Source organism: Sapajus apella, unplaced genomic scaffold (assembly GCF_009761245.1).
Source record: "Sapajus apella isolate SASKATOON/1434 unplaced genomic scaffold, GSC_monkey_1.0 scaffold50, whole genome shotgun sequence".
NCBI lineage: Eukaryota > Metazoa > Chordata > Mammalia > Primates > Cebidae > Sapajus > Sapajus apella.
Genome location: NW_022436990.1, coordinates 7,029,878 through 7,036,309, shown reverse-complemented (window position 1 = coordinate 7,036,309; position 6,432 = coordinate 7,029,878). Strand labels below are relative to the sequence as shown.

The 6,432-nt window shown below is 36.7% G+C and overlaps 1 pseudogene; it reads left to right on the top strand.

The window, feature by feature from the left end:
* Window positions 1-2,090: 2,090 nt before the first annotated feature.
* LOC116526377 lies at window positions 2,091-2,811 on the top strand (annotated as a pseudogene).
* The last annotated feature ends 3,621 nt before the right edge of the window (window positions 2,812-6,432 follow it).

Here is a 6,432-nt window from a genome sequence, read left to right as displayed (position 1 = left end):
TCTTTTTCCTCATTTGCACAATGGATACTTAACTCATAGTTTTTATAAGGGATTAATTAAAATCATTTTTGTGAAATAGCTCAGTGCTTGACACATGGAAAACATTTAGTCATTTATGATTTTTATATATTGGCTATTATATAAAAATAATTATTGGTTCTTTTTCTGGCTTGCTTGACCTACACGTTTTAGTGTCTATTTACAAAACAAGGAGCCTAATACTTTATCTTTTCTTTTTCATAACAATGATATAATTAATTTTTGCCACATGCCTTGAGTTTCATACTCTTAATTGTAAATAACATGAAATAGTATTGTATACCTATAACCATTTGAGTTAAAAACAAAACCAGATGTTGTTGTCATTGTATGAGGAATTCACTAATGCATTTAGCATTCTCAATGTAATAAAATTCTACAAATTATGCCTACCCAAAGAGAAGAGTGAAAAGCACATCTTACATATATTTCCTGCCAGTGTCACAATTACGTTGTTTCTGTCTCAAAGAAACAAACATTACCTGCATTAAATCTAATGTACCACTTTATACAGATTCTTGCATCTTTAAAAAAAATTAAATTTAATGTAATTTTAAGTTCCAGGATACATGTGCAGGTTTGTTACATAGGTAAAGATCCTTGTGTCTTTAAAGGTAGCTGCCAAAAATACTCTAAATGGGTAATCTTTAACTCATTCTAGAAAACCTGTCCAATTCTTTTCAAATGAAATTGCAATCTAGTCAAAACTAAGTATCCCTTTAGAAACAGAATAGAAGGAGTAAAGAAGATTAAAAAAGAAAACGGTCCAAAATGTGACTCATTCCTCTGGTTTGAGGTTTTAAAAAGACATGCAAGGAAGAGCAGAATATAGATTTTCATTTTGTGGTGAGTAAAAAATTACCTTAGTGGTAAAGTGGGTACCATTTTGCATGAAATACTGCAATTTCTTGAAAGCGTAATCTAAAAACTTATTTGGGTCATTGTTAGCAAAGTTCACACCAAGTTTCTTCAAAATATAGCTCCATATCTTTTTTAAACTTTTCAGAGTAACTACAATGGTAGAATGAGGAAAATATTTTCATATCAGAAAAAGTTTTTCCAGCTTTGTAATAAAATGCCCAATTCATTATTTTAACAAGACTTAGATTACTATAGTTAATTTTTTAGCCCTTTTTTTCTTTCATATACCATGTTCTAAAATTAATAACAATACTCTAAAATATTGTGAAAATGAGTATTTGGAATTCTTTTTTCTTGTAAAATGTTTCTAAAATTAGAAATACCCTTCAATGGTTATGACATATATATATTTTAATTTACTTAACTTTTGGAAGAAATTAAAATATTTTGTTTCATCATCTATTAAGACCTTTCATTGTCTCGGTTTTTCTCCTTGTGAAGTGGGAATAGAGCTCATCATTATTAAGATGAATGTTTGAAATAGTATTCTTAGGGTCTTGCTGTGTGGCTCAGGCTGCTGGAATGCAGTGGTGTGATCATATGTCACTGCAGCCTCGACCTCCTGGGCTCAAGTGATCCTCCCACCTCAGCCTCCTGGGCAGCTGGGACCACAGGCATGCACCACCATGACCAGCTATTTATTTTTATTTTTTATAGAGATGAGGGTCTCACTTTGTTGCCCAGGCTGGTCTTGAACCTCTGGGCTCACGTGATCCTCCCACCTCCACTTCCCAAAGTGCTGAGATTGTAGGTGTGAACCACTGCACCCAGACTGAAAATATGATTCTTATAAATTCTCAACTAAAATAAAATTATTTAAGAAAATACTGTTTTATTTATATATCTGTTATTTCTGTACCAGGGAAATTTCTAGATTAGAAAATTCATATGTAGAATTGGCAATTATGTATTTTTCTGAATACAAAAATAATGTCACTCTCACCAGTATTCTCTGGTGTCATAAATGTTAAATATTTAGAAATCTAACTGTTAATAAGTAACAATGTGATTGGTTGGTGTAAAGAAAACTTACTGCACTCAAATGAACAACAAAATAAGAATAGAAGCAATTTCGGCTGAGCTCTTCGCTGGCTGTCACACGTCTAAAGGTAGTTTTATGTGCACCTGGGATGCCATGTGGAAGCCGAAGCCGCTTCTCCCGCATGGCCCCTCACGCCAGGCGGCCCCTCAGATGAGAACTGCACCCAGGCCAGCACCAGCCTCTCAGCCACCAGCAGCAGACTCCACTCTGCAGTTGTCCTTCTTGCTGCGGCGCCCCGGCGGCCAGATTTGATGGCCCAGATGGCAATCACTGCAGCTGGCGTGGCTGTGGACTCTGCTGTGGGGCACACACTGGGCCACACCATTACTGGCGGCTTCTGTGGAGGAAGTAATGCTGAGCCTGCGAGGCCTCACATCGCTTACCAGGAGCCTCAGGGAACCCGGCCGGCACAGCAAGGGCAGCTTGCTTCTATGAGATCAGTTTTTGGAGTGTGCCCAGAACCAGAGTGACATCAAGCTCCGTGAGGGTTTTAATGAGGTGCTGAAAGAGTGCCGACTTGGAAACGGATTGGCCTAATCAAGAAGCTCAACCTGGAGAAATGGAAAACCAGCTCTCACAACCAACTTAATTTAGTATTAAAATATATTGATAGTGAAAGTATAAAGTGTAACATCAGTTAAACCTCTCCTGTCATTCCTAGCTTCCTTGGTTCAGAATTGAAATGGAATGGGGTGTTCCTACTCTGTAGAATTTGGGGCTGGGCAAATGTTTGTGTGGCCTCCTTAAACTAGCTATTATGATTTTGTTCTTTGTGGGTTAATTAGAATAAAGTGATCTTCTTCTTCTTCTTCAAAAAAGCAATTCCCTCCCTCCCTCCCTCCCTCCCTCCCTCCCTCCCTCCCTTCCTTCCTTCCTTCCCTCCTTCCTTCCTTCCATTTGTTGAGACAGAGTCTTGCTCTATTGCCCAGGCTGGAGTGCAGTGGTGCAATCTCAGCTCACTGCAACCTCTGCCTCTCAGGTACAAGCAATTCTCCCGCCTTAGCCTCCTAAGTACCTGGGACTACAGGCACAGCACCATGCCCAGCTAATTTTTGTATTTTTAGTAGAGATGGGGTTTTACCATGTTGGTCAGGATGGTCTCGATTTCTTGACCACATGATCTGCCCGGCTCGGCCTCCCAGAGTGCTGGGATGACAGGCATGAGCCACTGCACCCAGCCAGAATCAATTTCTTCTAAGGTATAATGCTTCCTTTTTTTTTTTTTCAATAACAAAAGTAAGTACTGAATAAGAAAAGCAATTTAGAAAAATCCTTTTATGAACATGACATGTTTAAGCTTTCTAATTCAGGACAACATGTGCATTTTTGAAGATATAAATTGTCAGTTATGATAAAACCACCACAGTCTAACCTGGGGAAAAAGGCAGCATTATCACCATTACAATCTCTTTTATAGTATAATGTGCATCAGGTACGTGAATTTGAAAGTCAGGCAGACCTTGGCTTCTTCCTTGGTTTCTCCGTTTCCTGCTGTATAGCACATTTGAGTGACTCAGTGTCTCTCATTGTCAGGTTTATAATTTATAAAATAGGGATAATAGCATCTTTCTCCCAAGGTTATGTGAGGTTTAAATAAACCCTTGTAGAAACTCTTGTTTCACTCAGCCTGGTACAGGTAAGCACTTAATACCTATTACTATTATTATTGCAAGTGTAGTACTTTAGCCCTTACAATGGTATTTTCACATAGAATCTCTCATTTGAGATAATAAACTCCTGGATGACAGCACAACTTTTATTACAGAACTATATACAAATATTTAACAAGTGTGATTGTTACTGAATGTGTTCAGATGAAAAGAGAGCAGATTACATTCCCTGTGCTTTGATATAGGATCACAATGTGTTGAAGATACTATTTTTGTACTTAAATCCTATCTGACTTCAAAACAATTTAAATACATTATTTCATTTATTCACCCTTGTCAAGCTTTATCCCACAAATCCATCTTTTATTACCACTTTACAGATGGGGAAGAGAAATGTGAAATAATTCCCTAAGGTCAGTGGGCAATCAGCTCTTTAATGAACCCTCTGTTTATGATGGAATGCTCAGAATGTGCTGTGTTCTGTCTGGATGTTGATAAATCCTGAAAATTCCAATCTTGTTTGTAATCATTTGCATGCAGAGAAATAAAAAAGGTGTTACTCAGTTGTGATGTGAAGCCTTTGGTAGCAGCCTTGCCATCCAGTCACGGCCGCTTATGCCTTTAATCTCTCAGTGACCAGCAAGTGTTAAATCCATTTTTAAAAGCACCTTGTAACCTCCAACCTTAAGAAGATGAAAAATGGTTTGGAGAGCAATTAAAAGCCCCATTATATGTGGAGTAATTTTTTTAATGAGATTTCCTGAAAGTACTTACATTTCACCCAAAGGTTGAGAATTCTTTTCTCTCTTTGTCTGGATGGAGTTAGGTTCTTGCCAGAAGGAAGCAAGGTAATGTGGGTAATAGTCTCCAAATGACCTATGGGAACATTCTGCTCTAGGGGCTCTTTCTAGGAGGCAAATGACAATTGCTGTTATTCTGTCATACCAAAACATGCTAGTGGTAGTGGGGACAATTTTGTATACTCAGCAAAGAGGTCTGGTTGCAATTTTTTCTTGGGCACAAAACATGTTCTAAGAGCCTTGTGGGAAAAGGCGATATATGTGGAGCTCCTATTATTCCATTCTGATTTATGTACAGTGCTACTTATGAATGGCTTCCTTTTAATTAGGTGTTTAATTTAAAGCAGAACCTGTGACTATAATAACCCCCAAAGCACAAACTTGGAACATTAACCATTTGGGGCGGGGGGCAGGGAGGAGGTGGGAATTCAGAAAGCCATTCCATCACAAGGCTATAACTGATGTACAGCACATGAAAGAATTCTTTATTATTTTATAGGATCATTAAGAAAACATGGAAAACAGCTTAAACTGCTAAATAAAATTTGTTTTCCAAAATTATAATTTTTATTGCAAAAAATATATCTCAATGAATGTATTTCTTTTTAACTTTTGAGTAAAGTAAGTTGGAAAGGGTCTTTAATTTGGGTGTTTAACCAGAAAACCTATTTGAAGAAAAACCTCTTTCTTAATTCCTTGTTGTTTTGCAGACAGTGTGTAAATCTGAAGGCAGGATTTAGGATGAAAGCAAATGAAAAGGGACATTGAATAATTAATGGTCATAGGAAAGAAAGAACACTCAATGGAGTAATCAGTAAATTCCAATAACCCTAAGATTCTAACACCCTGAAGAAAAAAAAAATAACAACACAGGCAAACGATGCTTTAATAGTTTATTTAACAGTTCTCTACCCAGCTGAAAATTCAACCAAGAGTTTCATGGAGTCATTCTGAGATGCTCATAGAAGTATTAGTGAAAAGGAACTAGTCTGTTTTATACTTCATGTTCACATTTTAGAATAGCATTCTGTGATCATTTTTAATGAGAAAATAAAATATAGGTGACTTTTCCAGGAATCAATATCCTTTTTCTTCATTCTTGGTATTTTGCAGGCTGATTAATTTGCAGAGGTTGGCTTTGATTGCTGCTGAAGTAGAAAGCTTTATAGATTCTCTGTTATTCTACAATACACTTGGATAAGATCTGTGGTTCTATCTCTATATATATATCTACCTTTCCACATGGTGCTTAATACCGTAGCTCTGTGCCTCTCCTAAACACATTGTGAAAATCTATTGTGCTGAACTCTCAAGTCTCTTGCTCTGAATAGGTAACTACTCTTTTTTTCCCTCCCCTAGGAGAGCTGTTCTGTTAGGTAAAGGTAAATGAGCCAGACAAAAACAGCATTTAGAAAACAGCTTTGTGTGTGTATATGAAGGATGTTGCTGGCTAAGTTTGAAAGCAAAAAGGGAAGGCACTGAAGGTCAGAAGATTTATATAATTCATATAGCAATTAAAGAAATAATGACTGAGAGAAAATGTGTTCAACGTGGAATGTGGGGTATTCTCCAACGCTTGAATGGAGGAGTTCAATATTCCCAGTCTTTAACACCCATTGGTGTAGGGTCTTGGTTATGGTTGTTGGCCATCAGTCAACCCCGGATAAACCTTTTTCCAGTTTCTAACAGACAGTTAAATGAATCATAGATATCATAAATCGTCTCTAAATTACCTCTTTTCGAAAGTTTGAGACAGAAATAAAACGTAAAGATATGTTTTTTTTTAAGGTACAGTCTAGCTAGGAATATTTCTGATAGATTACTTCTTTGATCAAATATTTCTCTACATTTAAAATATTTCAGCATTAAGTGGTGGAATTATTATAAGCCCTTTGACTTTTAAACTATAGATATATTTATTTGAAGTTGCTTAAATGTGTACATTGGGAAAAACTGGGTAAAGTTTGCATAGATCCAAAGGTTAAATTAGTTTAATAATACTGAGTCAAGTATTATAATA